This window comes from Canis aureus, chromosome 32 (assembly GCF_053574225.1).
Source record: "Canis aureus isolate CA01 chromosome 32, VMU_Caureus_v.1.0, whole genome shotgun sequence".
Lineage (NCBI taxonomy): Eukaryota > Metazoa > Chordata > Mammalia > Carnivora > Canidae > Canis > Canis aureus.
This window is the reverse complement of record NC_135642.1, coordinates 37495808-37521787: the sequence shown is the minus strand read 5'-3', so window position 1 is coordinate 37521787 and position 25980 is coordinate 37495808. Positions and strand designations below refer to the sequence as shown.

Here is a 25980-nt window from a genome sequence, read left to right as displayed (position 1 = left end):
CTGATAATTCTTAAAACTGTATCAGCATGGAAAAAAGGCTTATGACAAATGGACCAAGCTTCCAGCTGTCCAGGAGGAAAAAAGGAGAAATGTTATATAATTGTTTTACAAAATTTTTTGCAAAGATGAGAAAACAAATTAGCATGCATACAAATAAGAAAAATATGTAAAGTTTATTGCCATATGAAAAAGATAATGTGGTCTATAATTCAATAAGAACAAAAAAACCCAATTAAAAAAAATGAGTCAAATGAAGAAATCTGAACAGACTGTTTCTCAAAGGAAGATACAAATAGCCAATAAGCACATGAAAAAGTACCCAACATCATTAGCTATCAGGGAAATGAGTTATCACTCACACCCCCTACGATAACTAAAATTAAAAAGACTAACAACAATAAAAGTTGGTGAGGACGTGGAGGAACCAGACACTTCTACTCCTATGTGTTTGGTGGGTGTATAAAATGGCACAGCCCCTTGGGGAAAAGTTCTGCAACTTCTTTTAATTTGATAATTGTATACTTACCGTCTAATCCAGCAATTCCATGCCTAGATATTTACCCAGCAGACATGAAACATGTTCACGAGAAGACTTGTACAAGGATGTTTATAGCATCTTTGTCTGTAATCGCCCAAAACTGGAAACAACTCAAATGTCCAGCAGCAGGTGAGTAAAGAAACAAATTGTAGTATGCCCATATAATGGAGTACTTCCCACCAATAAATAGACTGATCAACACAACTCAGGAGATTATCAGAACTATTATGCTAACCCAAACCAAGCCAGACACCAAAGAGTGCGGACTGTATGATTCCACTTACATAAAATTTAATAACAAGCAAAATTGATCTATAGTGACAGAAAGCAAACACTGTTTTGCCTCTGGGCCCTGGAACTGGGGATTGATTCAAAAGGAGCATCAGGAACTAGCTGGGGTAATGGGATTGTTTTTTTGGGTTATTTTTTTTTTTAAGATTTTATTTATTTATTCATGAGAGACACAGAGACAGAGGCAGAGACACAGGCAGAGGGAGAAGCAGGCTCCATCCAGGGAGCCTAATGTGAGACTCGATCCCAGGACCCCGGGATCATGACCTGAGCCAAAGGCAGGCGCTAAACGGCTGAGCCACCCAGGCATCCTGAATTATTCTATATCTTGATTAGAGCCTGGGTTTCAGAGGGTGTACATTTGTCAGAGATCATCAAACACAAGACTGGTGCATTTCACTATGTGCAAATTTTAACTGAAAAAATTAAGAACCATAAGTAAATACGGAACTTTAGCTAATGACATGCATGCTGAAGTAATCTGAAGTAAAGGGCACTGATTTCTGGAACTTACTTTTAAATGCATAAAAAATAAGATGGAGGGGGCATCGGGGTGGCTCAGTCCGTAGAGCACCTGCCCTTGGCTCAGGTCACAATCCTGGCCTCTGGCTCCCTGCTCAGCCGGGACCCTGCTTCTCCCTCTCCTCCCTGCTCATGCTCTCTCTCACTATGTCTGTTAACTCTGTCTCTCTCTCTCAAATAAATAAATAAAATCTCTAAAAACAAAACAAAAGAAACAAAGATTATGGATAATTTCTTAAATCACCTGAAAAATTAACTTTGTATTTTGTATTCAGCTTATTAAACTACTTTAACATAATTCTGTATTACCAGAGTAAAAAATAAAATAAAAAAAAAGCTTTTCATAAAAAGTTTGGAATATGCAGAATAGAAACAAAAATTTCTTCCTTTTTTGAAACAGAAAGTTTAAAATCTGTAATCCCATGACCCATAGAAAATTGTGTTTTATACATACATACCCATAGAAAACAATTTTCTATGGATCTAATACACAACCTATTGGTGTATTTTCTTAACAAACATATCTCGAACATTTCCCTGTCATTAAATATTCTTGCAAATGTGATTTTTAGATAGTAGTGCATTTCATTGTATGTATGTACTATATATAAATTGTTAATCATTCCCTATTGTTAAGTGTTGGCTTGTCTCCAAGTTTTTCTATTGCAAACAAAGCTATGGTACATACATCTTTGACCACATTTTGATTTTTCCGTACTATGGATTCCTTGCAGCTGGGTTACTAGGTCAAAAGTTAGGAACATTTTTGTACATTTAATACTAGAAAATTGCTTTCCAGAAGGGTTACTAATTTACATACAGCAAGTAGTATGTAAGAATGCCTTTTTCCCCCTGCAACTTAGTCAACTTTGAATATTTTTAAATTTAGTTTTTCTTTTGCCAATTTCATAGGAGGGAGATTGTATCTTATTATAATTTTAATTTGTATTCTTTTGAATACTATTAAGCATTTTTAAAAAGATTTTATTTATTTATTCATGAGAGACAGAGAGAGAGGCAGAGACATAGGCAGAGGGAGAAAGAAGCAGGCTCTCTGTGGTGAATTGGATGTGGTATTTGATCCCAGGACCCCAGGATCAAGACCTGAACCGAAGGCAGATGTTCAACCATTGAGCCACCCAGGTGTCCCTACTATTAAACATTTCTTTCCCCAAATTTTTATTAGTGATTTGTATTGCTTCTCTGAATTAATGTCTGCATCCTTTCCTTATTTTTCTGGGGGGATTTTTACTATATTTGTATTGTTTTATTAAAGCTTTAAAAATATTGATATTAAAGCTTTTTGTAAAATGAATTTATTAATCCCATGTGTTTGCTAGATATTTTCCCCAGATTATTGAATATTTTTTAAAAAATATTTTATTTATTCATTCATGAGAGACACACAGAGAGAGAGAGGCAGAGACACAGGCAGAGGGAGAAGCAGGCTCCATGCAGGGAGCCCGATGCAGGACTCGATCCCGGGACTCCAGGATCACGCCCTGGGCCGAAGGCAGGCGCTAAACCGCTGAGCCACCCAGGGATCCCCTATTGAATATTTTTTAATTGAATTTACTAATTTGGAATAATTATAGATTTAAATGTAGTTGTAGAAAACAATGCAGAGAAATTCTGCACACCCTTCATCCAACTTCCCCTTCACCCACCCTTCACCCAGCTTGCAAATTATGGTATAATATCATCACCAAGATATTAACATTGACATTGACAATCTCCAGGACATTTCCATCACAACAAAGACTCCTCGTGTTACCTTTTTTATAGCTACACCTACTTCCCTCCTGCCTTCAATCCCTCCTTAACCCCTGGCAACCAGGATTCTGTTCTGCATTTTTAGAATTTGTCATTTGAGGAATGTTATATGGATGAACTAATACAATATGTAACCCACTTGGGATTGTCTCTTTGCACTCAACCTAATTCTCTGGAGACCCATCTCAGTTGTTGTCTGTATCAATAACTTGCTCCTTCTTATTGCTCAGTAGTGCTCCATGATACAGATGGATCACAGTTTCTCCATTCCCCCCATTCTAGGTCATCTGGGTTGTTTCTAGTTTCTAGCTATTATGAATAAAGTGGCAATAAGCATTCACATATAGGTTTCTATTAGACATAAGTCCTCATTTCCTTGAGATACACGCCTCGGAGTGCATAACTGGATTATATGGTAGTTGCATGGTTGGTTTTCAGAGAAAGTACCAAACTCTTTCCCAGAGAGGCCATACCATTTTACATGCCCACCAGGAATATATAATAACCCAATTCCTCAAACTCAAGACCCAGAGGTCAAGAGTCCCATGATCTACCAACTGAGCCAGCCAAACGCCTTTGTTGTGTCACTATTTTTTATTTTAGAAATTCTGATAGCTGTCAAGCAGTATCTCCTGCTGGATTTAATTTGCTTTCCTCTAATAATTAATGATGTAAGTCATCTTCGCATGTGCTTCTTTGCCATTGCTATATCCTCTGTGGTGAAGTATCTTTTCTAACTGGATTGCTTCTTTCTTTTTTACTCTTAAATTTTGAGAGTTCTTTATTTATAATGGTTACTAGTCTTTGGTTGCATGTGTGGTTTACAAATATTTTCTCGCAGTCTGTATTTTGTCTTTTCATCCTCTTAACATGGTCTTTTGCAGAGCAGAAGTTTTTAATTTGATGAAGTTCAATTCATTCTTCCACGGATAATGCTTTTGGTATCAAGACTAAGAACTCTGTTTAGCTCTGTATCTGGAAGATTTTTTCTCATGTTTTTTCCTGAGAGCTTCATAGGTTTACATTTTACATTTAAGTCTAAAGTTCTGTGTGTCCAATTGTTCCAGCACCATATTTTCAAAAGTCTATCTTTCCTCCATTGAATTGTTTTCACAAATTTGTCAAAAACCAATTGGGCACATGTGTGGATTGCTTGATTGATTTCTGGGTATTCCATTCTTTCGCTCTATGTATTTATCCCTCCACCAATACCACACAATCATGATTACTGTAACTAATAAATCTTGAAATTAGGTAGACAGATTCCTCCCACATTATTCTTCTTATTCAAAATGGTTTTAGGTATTCTAGTCCCTTTTGCCTCTCCACATACATTTTATTTTATTTATTTTATTTTTTTTCCACATACATTTTAGAAAAACCTGATCTATATTTACAAAAAAATCTTTTTGGGGTATTGATATAAATTGCATTAGTCTTATACCTCAATTTAGAGAAAAGTAGCATCTTTACTGTGTTTCGAGTCTCTCAATCCGTTAATGCCATCTGTCTCTCCATTTAGATATTGTTTCATTTTTTTCTTAGTGTTTTGTGGTTTTTAGCACACCAGTCTTGTATGTGTTTTGTTAGATTTATACTTAAGTATTTCAGGTTTTTAAACCAATTTTAAATGGCACTTTATTTCATTTTATTTATCATTACTTTTTAAAAAAGTATTTATTTATTCATGAGAAACAGAGTGAGAGGCAGAGACACAAGTAGAGAGAGAAGCAGGTTCCCCACAGGGAGCCTGATGTGAGACTTGATCCTGGGACTCCAGGATCATGCCCTGAGCCAAAGGCTGACACTCAACCACTGAGGCACCCAGGCGTCCCTGGTATTTTATTTTTAATTTTAGTGTCTACGTGTTCATTACCAGGATGTAGAAATACAATTGATTTTTCTTATGCCGGACTTGTATCTTGCAATCTTGCTGAACTCACTTATTGGTCATGGGAGATTTTGTTTTGTTTTGTTTTTTGTAGATTCCTCGGAGTTTTCTATCTAGAAAGAAAGTTCTCTGTGCAGATAATCATATCATTTGCAAATAGGAAGTTTCATTTCTTCCTTCTGATCTTTATGCCTTTCATTTCTTTTCTTGACTTAATGCTCTGACTAGAAAGAACTTCCTGCACTATGTTGGAGTAATGACAGTGAACATTCCTGCCTTGTTCCTGAAATTTGGGAGAATGCATCTAGTCTTTCTCCAATATGTATAATGCTACCTGTAGGTTTTTTGTATCAAATCTAGGAAGTTCCTCTCTATTCCCTTTTTCCTAAGAGTCTTTTTCTTTTAATTTATTTATTTATGATAGTCACAGAGAGAGAGAGAGAGAGAGAGGCAGAGACACAGGCAGAGGGAGAAGCAGGCTCCATGCACCGGGAGCCCGACGTGGGATTCGATCCCAGGTCTCCAGGATCGCACCCTGGGCCAAAGGCAGGCACCAAACTGCTGCGCCACCCAGGGATCCCTCCTAAGAGTCTTTATCAGGAATGCTAAATTCCATCAAATGCTTTTCCTGCAATGATAGATATGATCATTTTCCCTTTAGACTGTTCATGTGTGTTAATTACATTATTGATTTTAAATGTTGAGCCAAACTCACAGGCTGGAAATAAACCCACTTTGCCATACTATATAATTATTTTTATATAATGCCAGATTCTATTTGCTAGTATTTTGTTTAGCATTTTCACATCGTTATTTATGATGGATATCAGGTTCTAGTTTTCTTTTTTTAAATTCAGTTTTGGTTTCAGACTGATACTAGCTTCATAAAATATTCAGTTTTTTATTTATTTTTTATTTTTTTTATTTTATTTATTTTTTTAAATTTAGTTTTTAAAAATTCAGTTTTGGTATCAGAGTGATACTAGTTCCATAAAATAAATTGGCAGGGGCTGCCTGGATGACTCAGTTAAGTGGTTAAGTGTTTGACTCCTGATTTCAGTTCAGGTCATGATCTCAGGATTACATGATTGAGCTCCATGTTGGGGGTGGTGTCCATGCTCAGTGAGGAGTCTGCTTGATGATTCTGTCTCTCCCTCTCCTTCCTGCCCCTCTCCCAACTCATGTGCTCTCTCTCTCAAATAAAATAAATAAAATCTCAAAAAAATAAATTGGTAAATATTCTTTCCTATTTTCTTTTTTTGAAAGATTTTATTTGAGAGGAGAGAGAGAGAGAGAGAGAGCACATGCATGCACAAGCAGGAAGAGAGGTGGAGGTAGAGGAAGAGGGTGAGAAGCAGGCTCCCCACAGAGCAGGGAGCCTGACTTGGGGCTCAATCCCAGGACCCTGAGATGATGACCTGATCCGAAGACAGACGCTTAACCAACTGAGCCACCCAGGTGCCCCTTCTCTCTTATTTTCTAAATAAGACTGTGTAGGACTGGTGTTAATTCTTTAATGTATGAATTCAATTTCCTTGTAGTTATAGGGCTACTCAACTTATCTATTCCACAGTAAGTGAATTGTAGCAGTTTGTGGGTTTTGAGGATTTTTTTTCCATCTAAGCTGTGAAATTTATGTGTGTAGAGTCATTCATAGTATCACCTCAGTTTCTTTTTAATCTTGGCAGGGTCTGTAGAAATGTCCTCACTTTCATTCCTGATATTGGTAATTCATGCGTTCTCTTTTTTTCTTCTTTTCTTTTTTCCGTTTTCCTAATTTTGGCAATTTCATTGATTTTTTTTCAAAGATCAGGTTCTTTGTTTCGTTGCATTTTCTCTATTGTTTTTATGCTTCCAATTTCATTGATTTCTCTATTTGTTTTTATTATTTCCATCTTGCTCTGAGTTTATTTTGCTCTTTTTCTAGGTCCTTGAAGTGAGGGTTTAGATAGCTCATCTGGGATTTTCCCTCTTTTCAAAAGTATGCATTGATGACTAAAATTTCCCTCTTGGTGCTGCTTTATCTGCATTCCACAAATTTGGGTATGTTTCATTTTCATTTGGATTCAGTTCAATGTATTTTTTTTAAATTTCTCTTGCATGATCTTCATTGACCCATGGATTTTTATAGTAGTGTGTTGTTTAGTTTCCGATTGTTTGAAAATTTCACCAGTAACTTTTAGCTATCTAATTTGATCACATTGTGTTCAAAGAACTAACTCTGAATGCCTTTAATTCTTAGATTTGTTGAGTCTTGTTTTATGGCGTAGTACGTGGCCTATCCTGGTGTATCTCGATATGTGTTCCATGAGTGCTTGAAAAGAACGTCTGCTCTGCTGGTGAGTGGAATGTTCTAAATATGTCAGTGAGGTCCCACTGCTTGTTGTGTTTTTCTCTATCCTTACTGATCTGTTGTCTCATTCTATCAGTTGTTGAGAAAAGCCATATTGATATCTTTAACATTAGGGTGAATGTGTCTATTTCTCCACTAGTTCTATCAGGTTTTGCTTCATATCTTTTGCAGCATCATTGTTGGTGAGTACACACTTGGGATTGCTATGCTTTCTTGGTAGATCCCACTATCATTGTGTAATGTCCTTGGTTAAATTCTTAGTTCTGAAGTCCAATTTATCTGATAATAATAATATAGCCCTTCCTGGTTTTTTTTTTTTTTTTTGGTTGGTACTTGCATGGGAGCTGTATTTTATTTTATTTTTTATTAAAACTTTTTAAGGATTTATTTATTTATTTTAGAGAGAGAGAACAAGCAAGCAGGGGATGGGGCAGAGGGAAAGGGAGAGAATCTTAAGCAGACTCCCGGCTGAGGGCAGAGCCAGAGTTGGGGCTCAGTCTCATGACCTCAAGATCATGACCTGAGCCAAAGTCAAGTGTCAGATGCTTAACTGACCAAACCACCCAGGGGCCCCTTTTTTATTAATTTTTAAATTTTAATTCCAGTATAGTTAACATATAATATTATAGAAGTTTCAGGTATATAGTATACTGATTCAACAATTCCATACAACACCCAGTGCTCATCCAACAAGTGCACTCCTTAATTCCCGGTATCTATTTCACCCATTCTCCCCACCCACCTCACTGATGGTAATCATCTGTTTTCTATAGTTAAGAGTCTGTTTCTTGGTTTATCTCTTTTTCCCCCTTTGCTCATTTGTGTTGTTTCTTAAATTCCACATACGAGTGAAATCATATGGCATTTATCTTTTTCCACCTGGCTTATTTCACTTAGCATTATTCTCTCTAGTTGCACCCATGTTGTTGCAAATGGCAATATTTCATTTTTTATGGCTGAATAATATTCCATTATATACATATACCCTATCTTCTGTACCCATTCCTTAGTCAATGGACACAGACTGCTTCCATAACTTGGCTATTGTAAACAATGCTGCTATAAGCATGTATCCCTTTGAATTAGTCTGTTTGTATTTTTTGGGCTAAATACCCAGGAGTGTGATTGCTGGACTGTAGTTTCATTTTTAACTTTCTGAGGAACCTCCATATATTTTCCACAGTGACTACACCAGCTTGCACTCCCACCAACAGTACACAAGGGTTCTTATTTCTCCACATCCTCTCCAACAGTTGTTGTTTCTTGTGGTTTTGATTTCAGTCATTCTGACTGAAGGTGTGAGGTGATCGTTCATTGTAGTTTTTGATTTGTGTTTCCCTGATGATCAGGGACATGGAGTGTTTTTTCATGTGTCTGTTGGCCATCTGTGTTTCTTCTTTGGAAAAATGTCTGTTCATGTCTTCTGCCCATTTTTTACATTGGATTATTTGTTTTGGGGGGGTTGAGTTTGTAAGTTCTTTATATAATCTGGATACTAGCCCTTTATCAGAGATGTCGTTTGTAAATATCTTCTCCCATTAAGTAGGTTGTCTTTTCATTTTGTTGACTGCTTCTTCCACTGTGCAGAAGCTTTTTATTTTGATGTAGTTCTGGTAGTTCATTTTTGCTTTTGTTTCCCTTGCCACATGAGGCATACATAGAAAAAAGTTTCTGGAGCCAATGTCAATGTCAGGGAAATTACTGCCTGTGTTCTTTTCTAGGATTTTTATGGTTTCAGGTCTCACATTTAGGTCCTTAATCCATTTTGAATTTATCTTTGTATATGGTGTAAGCCAGTGGTCCAGTTCCATTCTTTTGCATGTAGCCATTGCATGAGAGCTATATTTTCTAAAGAGCTTCTTTCAAATGGGGAATGGGTGATAAGAATTCTAATTAAATACTTGTAAAAAATATATATATGTAGTGAACTCTTAGTTATCCATAATAAAAAGAATCTTAAAGTGCAAAGACCAAGTGGCATTGCTGACTTCACTTACTTTACTCCCTATATGCCTTCTTATGGGTGAACAAATTAATAAAAAAAAATAGAAATGAATTGTAGTAACTTTAATATCCCCAATTCAAAGCTGGTTTATACCAACCCTTGCAGAACTTATGCCAAAGAGCAGAACCGTTGTCAGGACTCTTCTAATTTCTCTTTTTGGGAATAATTCTCCCCTGCCCCGAGAATTTTGCTGAATTCCCCCAGGCCTCACAGGAACAGACCATCTTAAATAAATAGAATTTTAATCTTATTTCCAAATGAGATTATACACATAACCACAGAAACACACCAACAATATCAAAAGAAGATGTTTATCCAGCGCCTTTAAACCTGTGGCCCATCACTGGACCACACTGCTGATCTTGTGCTATGAGTTAGTGTTTTTATGAATTCTGAAATTATCTTCCAATTAGCAGAAATACAGTACATTGTGTCATTTTTGTTTTTTAATTAGTCAAAGGACTGACTTAAAAATATGTATATTTCAAATACGCCATAATTTTGTGGCCCCATCTGGGTGTTTCTTCATTTTATAACCTCACCAAGAATTCTAAAATGTGGCATTCCCTGAGGTCTCTTCTGATGGCTTAGGGAATTTACAGCGAGTCCTGAGTCCTCTGACTACAGTACACCCTGATCTAGGAATACTAGAATTGCATTAGCTGATTATTTAGGCCTTTATGTGGAAAGAAACAGAACCCAGGTATTTTCCCCTCGAGCTGGAATAGCATGTGGAAAAATCAACATTAGAAGGATGGCTGTTTTTTACCCAGGCCTCTGTAGCATCAGAATGGGGTGCTGGGCTTAAAATTCACTTTAAAGCTGATGCCACAGCAGTGGACTACAAATACAAGGCAATCCAAGCCCCCATCCTTCAAGGTAGGATTTCTGGGGGAACCTAGATACTCAAGAGATTCAGATTCTCTGAATTATGATGGGGGAAAATGTCAGGTGGGTCAATGGCTCTATAAATTGAACATTACAGAGAATTAAAAACTTTAAGAAATCAATACACAACACAACTGGTGTTCACGCTACTCCACTCTTCACACCCCAGGACAACAGCCATTAAAGAGAGGGGTGGGAGGCACCTGGGTGGCTCAGTGGTTGAGCATCTGCCTTTGGCTCAAGTCGTGACCCTGGGGTCCTGGGATCGAGTCCCACATTGGGCTCCCTGCAGGAAGCCTGCTTCTCCCTCTGCGTATGTCTCTGCCTGTCTCTTTGTGTCTCTCATGAATAAATAAATAAATAAAATCTTAAAAAAAAAAAGAGAGAGAGAGAGCGGTGGAACTGTGCGTGGGTTTTACACTACCATCCTCGTAGTGGCATGGCTTGACAGAGCTACATATGCAGTGTGTTGATGAGACACAAGCCTTGGAATCATGGTATATGTGATCATGATTGATGGAGGGTTTCATCTCTTTTCCATTGCTATTTTAATAACAATAAAGCAAAAACCTTCTGAGGCTTAAAAGATAGATATTAAAAGAGCAGATGGATACAGAAATCTTATTGATACTTACGACCACCACTGGTTTATTAATTTAAAGTTAAAATTGTCATTGTGCTTGGTTCAAACAGGTCATACACTGACAGGAGACAAAAATCAAATAAAAAGGTATACAATAGGAAGTTTTGTTTCCCAGCCCCTTCCCAGTTACTCAGCTCCCACCTACTACCCTAATGATACACTTGTAATTGCTTCTTTTATTCCTTCTAAGATGCCATTTTGCAAATACGAATATATCATAACCCTCTCTTTTTATACCAAGGGCAGCATAAAGAGTATTACGAGCATGACCTCTGTAGCCAAATCCCAGTTCTTCCACCTGTTAGCTGTGTGGCTTCAAGCAAGTTTCATAACCTCTCAGTGCCTCAGTTTCCTCTTCTGTATAATGAAGACAATACTAGCATCTGTCTCATATGGTGATTGAGGATTAGATGAGCACATACAGGTAGGAAGCATTTAGGGCAGGGCCTGGCACACAGGGAGTCCTCTACATGAGGCACGTGGTGCTGTCATCACAGAGAGGTACGGTGTCAGGATTCTAAGGGCATGGGCTCCGGAGTGAGACTGCCCAAGGTCAAATCCCATTTCCTTACCTGTAAAATGTAGAAAAGAATAGTACTTATCCTCCCAGGTATGTCGTGAGATTGAAACGAACGGTGCCTTGGGCTTGGTAAGCGCTATTGTATTTCATCAGATCCAAGATGCCACAGACTGTAAGACATCATTATTTCATGGGCTAGGAAAAAGAAACCATTCCAATTAAATTATGACATGTCTCTGACTATCACACATCCTTATTTCAAAAATGTAACAGAGTGGGGAAAAAATGCACATCTCAGAATTGACGAAACGTGGGATCCAAGTGTTATCTATTATACTCTTATTTTCACCTAAAAATACATCTGGGATATTGTTCTGTATTGATACAAAACAGCTCAAAACAGCTTCTCTCTCTCTAAAGAAAAAAAAAAAAGGCTGTATAGTAATCCACTGTGTGGATGAGCCATCAATTATTTAACCAGTCTCCTATTAGCTTCCTGCCTATTGCTGTTACAGACAATACCTCAATGAATAACCTTGTAGACACATCCTTTGGCAAGTCTGTTAGTCTATCTGTAGCATCAGTTCCCAGAATCAGCACTGCTGGATTAAAGAGTACAGGTATTTGAAATTTTGGCAGGTGTTCTAAGCTCAAGTTTACATTTCCAGGCCACTTCAAACCGGAATCATACTAAAGAAATCATGGATCAGGAATGTTTGAGGGGCACCAGGGTGGTTCAATGATTGAGCGTCTGCCTTTGGCTCAGGTCGAGATCCCGGGGTCCCGGGATCGAGTCCCACATCAGGCTCCCTGCATGGAGCCTGCTTCTCCCTCTGCCTGTGTCTCTGCCTCTCTCTGTGTGTGTCTCTCATGAATAAATAAATAAAATCTTTAAAAACAAACAAACAAACAAACAAACAAACGGAATGTTTGAGAAGGTTGGGCCTGAAATCTGAGTCGGAGAACAGAATTAGAAAAGTCTCAGCACAGAGGTGAGGGAGAAGTGACATTCCTGTACCTGACTGGTGACCGGGTAAATTAATCAGACTTCTCGAAAGGCATTTGGGCAAATCTCTTAAATTCTACTTCAGAACGCTAGCCCAGAAATAGTAGCCCAGGCTACAGAAATGCTAGCCCAGGCTACAAAGGCGTAGATGATACTCAGCAAGCACTTGGCATGTGGCAAATGCCCTGCAAAGTGCTTTACAGATACGAACCCGTCTGATGGGCGTAGCACTACGAGGTAGGGGCAGCTGTCCCAGGGTTACAGACACAGGGACTTGACACACTGGGTGGGTAATGCTAGCAGCAGAGTCCCCAGCAGCCTGGTACAAGTCTTGTGCTCTTAAGCCTGATACAAATACGCTTTTTCTTTTTTTAAAGATTTTATTTATCCATTCGTGAGAGACACAGAGAGAGGCAGAGACACAGGCAGAGGGCGAAGCAGGTTTCTTGCAGGGAGCCCCATGCGGGACTTGATCCCAGGACCCCGGGATCACGACCTGAGCCAAGGGCAGACGCTCATCCACTGAGCCACCCAGATGCCCCAAATACACTATTTTGAAGTAGTGGGAAAATATTTGAGAAGCCCAGAGTTCCCAGAGCAGTTAGTTTATATAGTTATAAACCCACACTGTGGGAGGCAGTGTGACCATGATAATGAATGAGGTAAATCTTTATATAACAACCTCAGTGTACGCCCATAACATATTGTCTTGTTAAAAACAATTAGAAGCAAGGGTGCTGGGCAGTGTGCACAGCCGGAGTAAGTTTCGATATATGTGAGTATGCCATGTACCAAGCAGATGACAGATGGATAGACAGATAGATATTAAAAGGTCCTGGAAGGATGATTAAATAGTTAAGGATATTCACTCTAAACACCCCTGGGTGTGGGAGAGCAGATGGGAACGGGGACTTTGCTTCATACACTTCCAAATTATTTGAATCTTTTTTCAGGATGTGTGTGTTCCTATACCAAGCTTGTTACTGGTGTAGAGAGGCATTTAATTTTCAGATTCCTGGCATTTGACTTCATCCCTACACCGGCTTCATCAGAAACACCCAAAGTGACTGGATGTTAAAGCACACGTGGCCCCCGTGAGCAAAAATAAAAAAGAACCAACCAGGATTCAGGGATAAATAGCCCTGAGTGGCACTACCGTATTACCTGGGCGGTACTTCAACACAATTGCCTACTAAAGTCACTTACCAAATAAGAATGTTCTTTAAATGATTAAAATATAGGTTAAATATCATTTCACTTCGTTTTTTAGCACTTTTTAAAAAAAAGATTTTGTTTATTTATTCATGAGAGACAGAGAGAGAGGGGCAGAGACACAGGCAGAGGGAGAAGCAGGCTCCCTGCAAGGAGCCCGATGCGGGACTCGAATCCAGGACCCTGGGGTCACAACCTGAGCCAAAGGCAGATACTCAACAGCTGAGCCCCCCAGGCGTCCCCCCTCTTTAGCACTTTTAGAACTCTTTCCCCCATTTCTAAGTTTTTACTCTCTGGAATCTTCCCAAGCTGATCTGAAGCTCTCTGTAAACACTTACAAATTAAAGGAAAATTAGATTATTTTTCATCAGGATGTGCAAGGTGTGTCTATGAGCGATCCTTTTTAAAGGGAATCCCTTTTCTGAAAGGTGCGGTCCAGGCCTTGGTGGTGGAGTAGGCCTGGGGGCAGGCTGGCCGGGGGTGTCACTGTGGATGTCAGGAGGGCAAGAGGGAGGCAGTCCGGGTCCAGCAGCTCAGCAAGTGCAGGAGCCCTGCCTCGCCCCTGGGCACCTCTCTGAGGCTGGGAAGAGAGAGGGCTCTCGAGCTTTCCAGGGAGGGGGAGAGCCATGGGAAAATGACAGTTTGATTTTTGGAGAGAGAGCACTTGGAAGGGTGGAAGGGAATTTTTTTTTTTTTTTTGGAAGGGAATTTTTTAAGGAATCAGCTCTGTACCCAGAAAGCTGAGAAAGAAAGTAAAGTTTCATCTTCTCATAAAGAAGTTTGCTCTGATGTCTCAGCAGGAGGCATGATTCAGGACCTCCGACCCTCCAGCCTTGTAAGTCAGCTGCTGGCTCTGGATGGAGCGCCCAGCAGGGGATCCTAATTTTGCAAGCTTCTTCTCCTTTCTGTCATGCTTTCCATACTTCTTGGGGCATGCAGCCTGCCTTCTTTCCTTTGCCTGAGTCTTCTCTCTCTCTCTCTCTCTCATCCTTCTGAGTTTTTCTGGAGTATTTGAAAAAAAATTTTTTTAGGAGTAAAAGATTTTACCTTCGCCTTTCCTTGTTGATCTTTTTTTTAAAATTTATTTTTATTTTTATTTTCCTGTTGATCTTAAAAATGTGATGTTGCCTGTATCTTGGGGACCCTGTTTTACTGCCCTAAAACTCACTCTATCCTCTCTTGCAGGTGCCTGGAAGGGGTTCCTTGAACTGGAGTTATGGTTTATGGGTCCTAAACACATCCAGAAGCCGGATGAATCTGCAGTCTCTGGCCGTGCTCGGGATCCCAAAGCTGGAAGTCATACCCAGGGCTTTGCGGCAAAAGTGGACAGAGATTTTCATCTTCTTTGAGATCTTTTCCATCGTGGTTCATCTTCACTGGTAGACATTTGTTACTGGCCCCTTGGTGTTTGTGCTTCTTTTTCCTTTTTCCTCTCCTTTTCTTTATTTCCCTTACTTAACTAAAACAGTGTCTGTTCACAGAAGTACGTAAAATGTCTGTTCTTCCCTTAGGATGAAAGTGGGTAAGTATGGAGCCTGGAAGAAGCCTGCTTGCTGGTCCTGTGTCATCCCATTCATGTACATGCTGATGGAGTGCCCCCCCCCAGCTCACCACCTCTCCAGGGGGTGGTACATCTGCCCCATCTTCTCCCTCCACAGCCCCTGCACCTCCTGCCAAGTTTTGCCTCTTACCCTGAGCCCTTTTCTTTGGCAGATCCCTACGCAAGGTCTCAGCAATGATGTTGGCCTCCTGCGCTTTCGACTGAAACTAAAACACCACTTCCTGGATTGCACCTTTCTGTGAAATATGTGACTTCCCGGATTACATCACTTCCTGGGGTCTAGCATCTCACTGGGCCCCGGGACCAACAACTTCCCTATTTGGTTTTGTCCTTGTCACCGACATTTGGTCAATGGTCAGGATGCTAAGTGTTCTTATCAGAAACAAAGAAACAAACTAAGGGACGTAAGGAAACTTAGGGAGGCGATGGATAGATCCGTTACCTTGTTTGTGATGCAGTGCGAGTGTTTACACATGTGTGCAAACTCATGAAATTGTACCTGTTAAATATGTGTAATTCTTTGATATCGATGATGCCTCGATAGAGCTGTTTTATTTATTTACTTATTTATTTTTTTGATAGAGCTGTTTTAAAATAAATAAAACCCCAGCGTGGTAAAAGATGCAAGCAAACTTGGCCAACCTTTGCCCTAGAGAGACAGATGCAAGTGGCTTTATTTATTTGTCAGGATAGCATTCTTTCTCCTTTCATTTTTTGCATTTCTCCACCACCTTGTCTTTTTTGGATATAGCATGTGTGTGCATACACACTCTGGGCCAAATAAACAATCCCTATATTTTGTCAGTGCTTTTTTATCACCCTAAAAAAATGTGTTTTACTGTCTCCTAGTTCAGTGCTCTGTCCTGTCCTACACACCACAGTTGTCCCCTGGGATGGAGGAAGGAGCCATGGTTTGTCCTGATGTATCAGGCCAGCTGCTCAAGCTTATCCACTTGTCATTCAGGACCTAGCCTACCTCTTTCCTGACATCTCAAGCTATACTGCTTTCTTTTTTGTTTTCTTCTAAATTCCTACAACATCCATTCGTTCATTCATTTTAACCCAATATACTCAACTACCTACGACACACGAGGCAGAATGGCCAGTGCCGGATATGATGGGGAGCAAGAGAGACATGGCCCACCTGTCTGTGAGTTACAGAGCTACCTTTGCTCTAGGAGAAGACAAGCATGTAAGTCATTGTTAGGAAGGGGAAGTCAAAGACGCTATGAAGGAGCAGGGTGTAGGTGCTAACACATGCTAGTGACGGGAAGGACCTCTCCTGGGAGGTGGCATCAAAGCAAGGCATGAAGGATGAAAAGAGATTAGCCAGACCAGGAGTCTCGGTAGGAGTGATGCAAGGAAAAGGGATGACTTGTACAAAAGCCAGGAGGCAGAGGGCCTGGAAACATAGTTCAGGACACTGGGAAAGCAAAAGAAAACAATTATCTCTGGGATGTTTTCTGACACCAACCAATTCTCCAACACTGAGTGTTCAATTTGATTCTGAAACTAACTACTCAGAGTTAGCACTAACCCCACAGCTAAAGGCCCCAATTCAGATGCCACTTACCAAGTCTCAGATCACCCACACTTCTGACTAGCTGTGAATTGGGGGTTCCCACGACCTTGGGTCCAATAATTTGCTAGATCAGTACACAGAACTCAGGAAGGTTCCTTACTTACATTTGATAGTTTATTATAAAGGAGACAAATCAACAGCCAGATGAGGAGATACATAGGGAGACATCAGAAAGATGTCCCAAGCACAGGAACTTCTGTCTAAATGAACTTGAGGTCCACCACTCTCCCAATACCTATGTTCATCCAACACCACATCTCTCTTGTCCAAGTTTTTTTTTTTTTTTTTTTTTTTTTTTTATCTATTCATGAGAGACACACAGAGAGAGGCAGAGACACAGGCAGAGGCAGAAGCAGGCTCCATGCAGGGAGCCCGATGTGGGACTCGATCCTGGGACTACGGGATCACGCCCTGAGCCAAAGGCAGATGTTCAACCGCTGAGCCACCCAAGTGTCCCATTGTCAAGGTTTTTATAGACTTTAACCTCTAGCCTCCCAGGAGGTTGTGGGTGGGGCTGGAGGTCCTGACCTTCTCATCCCTGGTCTCTCTGCTGACCAGCCCCATCCTGAGGCAATCTAGGGCGGCCCCACCCTAGATCACTTCATTAGCATAAACGCAGGTGCAACAGGAAGGGACTTCTTATGAATAACAAAAGACACTCCTCTCACTCAGGAAATCCCAAATGTTTTAGGAGCTTTGTTCCCGGAAAAGAGACAAAGACCAGATTTTTTTTTTTTTTTTTTTTTTTTTTTTGTTATACAGCAGTCTGTAAGGAGCAGAGGCTTTCAGGCAACTGCTGGCAAGGGATAGAGACTGATTTGTAGATGAAGCCGAAGAGTTCTACTTGAGCTTAGCGCCATGGGGAGCCACTAAAGGTTCAAGAAGGGGAGTGAAGGGGTAATATTTGTATGTTACAAAAGTCATCCTGTTTGGAGACCTGATTAGAAAAATAAGCCTGGATGACTCAGTCGGTTAAGTGTCATCAGACTCTTGATTTTTGCCTCAGGTCATGATCTCAGGGTTGTGAGATCAAGTCTGCACTGGGCTCTGTGCTGAGTGTGGAGCCTGCTTAATATTCTCCCTCTCTCTCTCTACCCTTCCCTGCCCCTTTGCTTGTTCTCTCTCTAAAAAATAAATAAATAAATAAATAAAAAAGGGGAAAAAGTAAGGCTGAAGTCAGAGAGACTAGTGAGGAAGCTGTTATGGTAATCTTGGTGGAGACAATGATGGCCTTGGGAGGTCATGAAGGTGGAAGGAGTGGGTGGGGTCGTGAGAAGGTTGAGCTGGCCCTACTTTGATTTTGGATGCATGGTGACCTCTACCATTCTTCTAGCAACTGTGTTCTTCCTTACAACTTTTTCTTTTTTTAGTTTTGGTTTTTTTAAAAAAGATTTTTTTTTTTTAAAGTAATCTCTACACTTGACATGGGGCTCAAACTCACAACCCTGAGATCGAGAGTCACATGCTCTACCTACTGAGCCAGCCAATCACCCCTACAACATTTACTTTTATATTTATTCCTATTTCATTTATGCTGTTATTTGACTTTTCATGCATTTATATTTTTTCAATCCAACATTCCTCAAGGTCTGAAATTTTTTCTCATACCTAATCCAGTTTTATTTTTTTGATTCTTTGGGTCTCAATTTCCTCATTTTTTAAAAAAGTTTTGATTTATTCATGAAAGGTAGAGAGAGAAGCAGAGACACAGGCAGAGGGAGAAGCAGTCTCCCTGCAAGGGAGCCCGATGGAACTCAGTCCCTGAACCCCAGGATCACGCCTGAGCCAATGGCAGACGCTCAACCACTGAGCCACCCAGGCACCCCAATTTCCTCGTTGTTAACATGAAATTGGTAATTCATATCTTTCTGGCTTCATAGGGTTATTTGGAAGACCTGGTATTCAGTGAGCTAAGGTGGTGAAGAATCTTAGATAGCATGTGGAGGCAGTAGATTATTATCAAAAAAGAATCACTTACCTGCATTGGATTAATACTACCCAGCACATATATTGTTCAGAAAAAAAGATAAAAGCTGCCGTACTCTCTTGTGTGGTTGAATCTTAAATTATGACTGAAGTTCAATCGATACTAGCCAAATAATACTGACTTCAGCCGGAGAGGAGCCTGGAAAAATGGTTCTTGTGATAAGAATCAGATAGTTGATGGTTTCAGCTACCTACTGGGGTTATCCTAACACCTCCATTCTCCATGTGATTGCTCTGAAGTCTACCTCACAAGGTAGGGAAAAACCAGGCCTTCTCCAAGATTGCTGATAATTCCTTGGATTTAGATTTCACAGTGTCACCTCTGACTCTAAGTGTCTTTCTTCGGCGGCCTGCGTGGCTCTGCAGTTTAGTGCCGCCTTCAGCCCAGGGCATGATCCTGGAGACCCGGGATCGAGTCCCACGTCAGGCTCCCTGCGTGGGGCCTGCTTCTCCCTCTGCCTGTGTCTCTGCCTCTCTATCTGTGTCTCTCATGGATAAATAAACAAAATCTTAAAAAAAAAAAAAAGTCATCCCAAAATGCCTGGGTTGAGCATCCAAAATGCATCCAAAATGCTCAGTGGTTGAGCATTTGCCTTTGGCTCAGGTCGTGATCCCAGGGTCCTGGAAGCATTGGGTTCTCAGCATGAAGCCTGCTTCTCCTCTGCCTGTGTTTCTGCCTCTCTCTCTGTGTGTCTCTCATGTATGAATTAATAAATTAAAAAAAAACTAAATTATAAAAAAAAAAGTTATTTGCTGAATTGTGGCCACACCTTTATCTCTATCCCAGAATGGCCCCAAAAGTTGAACACAACCCCTTCTCTTACACACCCCCTAACCTTGCTCCCATGAGATAGCTCTGTGAATAGACATCCATTGGCGATTTGAAGATTACATTGGAGAGAGGGTTGAATCGCAGCCAGAGATCTCTCTTAAAAAGCGAACAAATAATATAATAACTGAAACTTATATAAATATAAATATATATAATAACAAATAATAATAATATAATATTTTAAATATATATATCACACTGAGCATCTGATGGCTCAGTCCGTTAAGCATTTGATTCATAGTTTCTTTTTTGTTTGTTTGTTTGTTTGTTTTTAAAGGTGGGGGTATCTTTATTGCACTGTAGCAATGTCAGGTTGAGCGGGTGCCACCTGAAAAGCTCCCATTTTCAAAGAAAATACTGAGGTCACTGGGAACTTGGCCTTGCTCTTCAAACCCACCAAAGGAGGTGTATACACCCTTTAGTCGGTGCTCCAGGCTGATGGCCCAGGTAAGGACCTCCTAACTCCTGTCAAGAACAGAGAATTGTCCAATGGCATCTGGTTCATGCTCCATACCCACAGATATCTTATGGCCAGGCTCCTGAAGTGAGTGACCAAGGTAGGGACAATGGTCACCAGCCTTCCAGGGGGCTCCCTTCACTTCCCAAGGCCACAAAGAGCTTCTTGCACAGCTCCCCAGGCACTGCTTGCTCCTGAGCTCCAGGACCCCCAGGGTCTTGGTCAGGGGCCTCCCGCTTGCACTTGTGCCAGGAGGGGCTCTCTTTACCCAGCTGACCCTCAGGGAGGCCACGGCTCTGCAAACAGATGATGGCCGTAGCCTGCTCCGCCAACCTCTTAGACTTGTCCCACAAGGTAGACTGGTACTTTTGCTCAGCAATGATTCTTAGTTTCAGTTCAGGTCATGATCTCCGGGTTCTGGGATCCAGCCCTGAGTTGGGCTCCGAACTCAGCACAGAGTCTACTTGAGATTCTCTTTCCCTCTGCCCCTTCCATTTGTACTGTCTCTCTCTTTCTAAAATATATAAATAAATCATTTATTTATTTATTTATTTATTTATTTATTTATTTATTTATTTATTTATTTGTTTTAGAGGCCATTGGGGAAAGGGAGGGACAGAGGGAGAAAAATAATAAAAGAATCTTGAATCTTCAGCAGGCTCCACACCAGTGTGTGAAGCTTGATTTCATGACACTGAAATCACGATCTGAGCTGGAATTAAGTGTCAGATGCTTAACTGACTGTGCCACCCAGAGATCTCTTTTTATTTATTTATTTATTTATTTATTTATTTATTTATTTATTTATTATTTTTTTTTCTTTATTTATTTATGATAGTCACACAGAGAGATTGAGAGAGGCAGAGACACAGGCAGAGGGAGAAGTAGGCTCCATGCACCGGGAGCCCGACGTGGGATTCGATCCCGGGACTCCAGGATCTCACCCTGGGCCAAAGGCAGGCGCCAAACCACTGCGCCACCCAGGGATCCCGAGATCTCTTTTTAAGAAACGTCCACAGAGTGGCTTGGTTGGTTGAGTGTCCAACTTGACTTTAGCTCAGGTTATGATCTCAAGGTCCTGGGATCGAGCTCCATATCGGGCTCCACGCTCAGCTGGGAATCTGCTTGAGGATTCTCTCTCTCTCCCTCTCCTTTTCCCCATCCCCTGTTCATGCACACAAGCTCACTCACGCTCTCTCTCTCCCAAAAATAGATAAATCTTTAAAAAAAACGCAGCTTCCCCAAGTTTTAACTTTTTGTCTTTGACCATTTTGCTTAGTTTTCCTTTTTTTCTCTTTGTTCTTCCTCAACCTCAAATTCTTGTTCCCGTCTTAGGCAGAGTTCTTTGTCTCTTTGTCTTTTCCCTCCCCACCCATGTCCTTAGGGCCTCACCTTCCACCTCCCCCCCTCCCCCCCAAGGGACCTATCAAGGTATTTTCCTAAACAAAGACATTTCCTTCCCTAAAAGGAACTCTGGTGCCAGCTGATAAAGTAATAGCTTCTCTTATCTGCTACAACAATGACAAGTTTGCCAAATCGTGTTTATTCCTTGGGAGATTTGACCTGAGGGTGGGCCTTCTGGCCAACAGGAAGAGTAATTGGTCTGCACTCGTGGTAATTTAGGTTTGATCCCATCATCATTCTGATCTGGTGCTTGCAGGTTTGGGAGAAAGGGTGGGTAGTGCTGGTGAGCTCATTTTATGATGGGCAAAAATGGAGTTTAGAAACGGTCATTGACCAGATGGATGCATTTCTGAGCCAGAACTTGAACCCAAATCCCAGCTCATTCAGTTCGCTTTCCCTGGAGAGTTTTCCTGACAATGGAAAATGTCCCTTGTTTGTTAGTCAAGTGAGCTGTTTTGAGAATGAACTTGATACTCCTGTGGAGGAGGTCAAAAGAGACATGGGTTATTTGGCAGATAGATTTTACAGAAGAGCTGGAGGAAAAGATGAGCTGTCAGCACATGCCTTTCTGTGTTGAGACTGAATTGTCATCCCCCTAAGATAACCATCTTGAGGCTGTTAGAAGGGGCTAAGGCTAGGGAAGGATCCAGTAGGACTGTTCTGGACCCACCTCAAGGCCCTCTCTCACCCTGATGCAGCTCCTTTCCCTCCCCCATCCTTCCCCTATTCTCCTTGGAGGCCCAATCCCCACTCCTGAACACCCTCTGGGGAGCCATCCCTGACAGCCACACACAGATTGAATCTCTCTCTCCTGGGAATCCCACTAGCAATTACTCTCTGCTTTGCACCATTAGCATGTTCTAGATCAGTGGCTCGAAAACGTGGTTGATTGCGACCCACAGAGAAAAACACGTATTTTGCTTTGCATCTCAGGGTGCGTGCCACACCACCGTCTCCTGTCTCACGCACACGTAGAGCAGCACAAAGTTCCATGCGCAGATACTTATCTTTATTCTGTGTGCTGCATACCGCTATTTCTTTTCTAGTCTACTATATTCTATTCTATTCTACTAAAAAATGCTGGTTGCTACCGACTAAACTGATGTCATGACCCACTAAGAATAATACTTTAACTCTCAGCGTGGTATTTTATTACACACTGTAGCCCACCTCCCTCCCGACTGCTCCTGGTTCTCAGGTTGCTTCCCCTTCATCACTCTCGGAGAGCTCCCAGAATCTTCTCACCAGCCTCCTTGCCTCTAGTCTTTCTCTTCCACCCTCCCCATTGCTTTTTCTTAAATGCAGATTTTTATCTGACTGATCATTCTGATGCTTAAAAACCTTCTGAGGCTTTTTGTTGCTCAAAAGTGCACTTCAAATAAATAGCCCGAGTATAAGGCCCTCTGCAGACTATCTGCTCACCTTCCTTCTCCTTGGCTTCAGCAACTCAAGGCCCTTTGTAATTATCCTGCCAGATGCCAGCTGTTTCCCTTCGAAGACTTTGCACATGCTGTTCCCTGCCTGGAATGCCTCTTTTTCCTCTCTAGTGGAAACTGCTTTCACTTCAATAACTCAGGTTACTAGAAAGAAGGAAATCCTGCCATTTGTGACAACGTAGATGAACCATGAGGGCATGATGCTAAGTGAGAGAAACCAGAGAAAGACAGAAATTATATGACATCACTTCTATGTGGAATTTAAAAATGCTGAACTCATAGAAACGGAGAGTAGAAACGGTGGTTAGGTTGGAGGGTAGGGGGCTGTGGAGATGTTGGTCAAAGGGGTATAAACTTGCAATTAGAAGATAAATAAGTTCTGGAGATCTAATGCATGGTATTATACAGTGTAATTGCGTACAATATTGTAGTGCAGCATATTGTACTATATACTGTATTACGTACTTCAAAATTGCTAATAGACTAAGATCTTTTTTTTTTTTAATTTTTATTTATTTATGATAGTCACAGAGAGAGAGAGAGAGAGGCAGAGACATAGGCAGAGGGAGAAGCAGGCTCCAAGCACCGGGAGCCTGATGTGGGATTCGATCCTGGGTCTCCAGGATTGCGCCCTGGGCCAAAGGCAGGCGCCAAACCACTGCGCCACCCAGGGATCCCTAGACTAAGATCTTAAATGTTCTCACCACAAAAAAGAATGGCAACCTTGTGACATGATGGAGGTGTTAGCTAATGCTACGCTGTGCATAACTTAAATTTACACAATGTTATATGTAAATCACACCTCCATAAATAAAAAATAGGACTCAGATTACCTATCACTATGAAGTCTGTCTTCTAGGTTTTTTGTTTTTTGTTTTTTGTTTTTTTGTCTTCTAGGTTTTGATTGCTCCTCGATACCGCCCTGAGATAGTGATTATTACACTGAATTATGATCACTTGTGTACACGTCTGCATCCCTCAATAAACCCAAGGCCAGGGGCTTGTGTATCTCAGTCCATTTTATATCGCTGGCACCTAGTTTAATGTTATTGAAAATTAGCAAAAGAACACTGTTCTCCAGTTTCATGTCATGAATGACATTTCTCCCAGTCCTATATGATCTTAATCTTTCTGGCTGTTTTAATGATCCAGTTATATATATATGTGTGTGTGTTTGCATGTGCATGTGTGGTGTAGGGGTGGAGAGAGTAGATTTGTTGATTTTGTAGTCCCAGATATGTGGGGTGCTCCAATCAGATGGTGGGGGGTCACCAAATGCGGGGCATCCCTATCAGGTAGGGGCTGTCAGCACGGGCAGTGAAAAAATTCACCCAAGGCAGAACAAAAGAGATATCAAATCCATTGCAAGAGAGCAGTGGGCAGGACAGCAAAGGAGAGACTGCGATGAGGCGGTGGTGAGGGGCTATAGTTATAGGGCAGAGTGGAGGAGTATGGAGATGTATCGAGTTTTCCTTTTTTTGGTAATCTTAGAAACTGTGCCTGGTCTAACTAGTCAGTTAGGGCCTCTGGTTATTTTGAGGTGGGTTGTTTATTTTATTTTTAAAGATTTTATTTATTTATTCATGAGAGACACAGAGAGAGAGAGGCAGAGACATAGGCAGAGGGAGAAGCAGACTCCTTGCGGGGAGCCTGTTGCAGACTCCATCCCAGACCCTGGAATCACAGCCTGAGCCAAAGGCAGATGCTCAACCACTGAGCCACCCAGGCGGCCCTTGAAGTGGATTGTTTAACGAGCCTGTTTGCCTTCAGCTCAGGTGTCCCTGTGGGCCCCTTTGCCTTGCTCAAGCGTCCATAGCTCAAGCCTGTTTCTTAAAGTGGCCTCTACTTGATGGAGCTCGCGCCCCCCCCAGGTATTCATTGCCCCAGCGAAGACCAGGATTCTGATAGCCACAATGCATAAATAAACAAATAGTCAATACTCTCAGCTTTTGGGTCTCCAAACAGATTTTCAAAAATTCATGGATGAAACAATAAATAGTCTCGAAAGCTAAGACTTTTGACTTTTGGCTTGAAGACAAAAGGGCTCAATGCCAGGTCATAGGGTTTATGCCACCAACAGGGAAGGAGTTGTGTGGAGAGCCAGTGTAGCCTGCTCCTTCACAGGCAAGATTAGGGATCAGGGGCACTTGGGGTCAAGTGGGAGGAGGTCAGTGGGTGGCACCAGACCTGGAAGGATCAAGAAAGGCCAAGTCAGCATCCAGAGGATACAGGGAAGGCTGAATCAGGGCCTGGGGAAAATCCACTGCCACTCTAGCTTCTGCAGGCATCCATGGGAGCAGCGCATCCTGGGGGCAGGGAGCTGGGAGCCTGTAGGGACCCTACCCGTCAAGTGTCCAACAGAGGTTACACCCGGCCAGACCTAGGTCTGCTCACCCTATCCAACTCCTCCTGTGAGCAGTCTCTGCCGGTCCGGAGAGGCAGTGGTGATACACTAGGAAAAGCCCCAGCTCCCTTGAACATTACGAGCCTGAGGTTTCATTCCAAAGAAAACAGTTGGTGGCAAATCCTAAGCTTTTACATGTGTTTAAAATAACTTTAAACTAAAAAATACCTCCTCTTTTATTAAAAAAGAAAAAAACCCACCGTGTTTATTGAGGAAAAATGCAGATATTAGAAAAAGAACTGAATTAATCCAAAGGACACTTGCTAAGCAGGGTGCAGCCATGCTGTCCTGGGTCCCCTGCTGGGTGGTGCTGGTTTAAGAGCCCTACGAGGAGGGGACACCAGGGTGGTTCAGCGGTTTGGTCCCTGCCTTCCGCCTAGGGCGTGATCCTGGAGTCCCAGGATCGAGTCCTGTGTTGGGCTCCCTGCATGGAGCCTGCTTCTTTCTGTCTGTGCCTCTGCCCCCCTCTCTGTATCTCTCATGAATGAATGAATGAATTTATAAATAAATAAAATCTTAAAAAAAAAAAGAGCCCTATGAGGTGCTGCACCCACCTCTGCAGAGTGGCCCATCTGTTGGCAGAGGGTGGCTCATCTCTCACCCCAGCTCTGGTTCCCTTCCTGGGGGGTCTTCTTACATGGCTCCCTCTCTAGCCCTTTTACCCCATCTCCCTCTC

The 25980-nt window shown here is 41.5% G+C and overlaps 1 long non-coding RNA gene across 1 annotated transcript; it reads right to left on the bottom strand.

Annotated features, from left to right (window-relative positions):
• Positions 1-154: 154 nt before the first annotated feature.
• On the bottom strand, positions 155-15422 carry LOC144303454 (uncharacterized). Its single transcript, XR_013370505.1, has 2 exons — positions 15334-15422; positions 155-11619 (listed from the first exon to the last, which is right to left on the bottom strand). It is a non-coding gene; the product is annotated as an uncharacterized LOC144303454 (long non-coding RNA).
• Positions 15423-25980: the final 10558 nt, after the last annotated feature.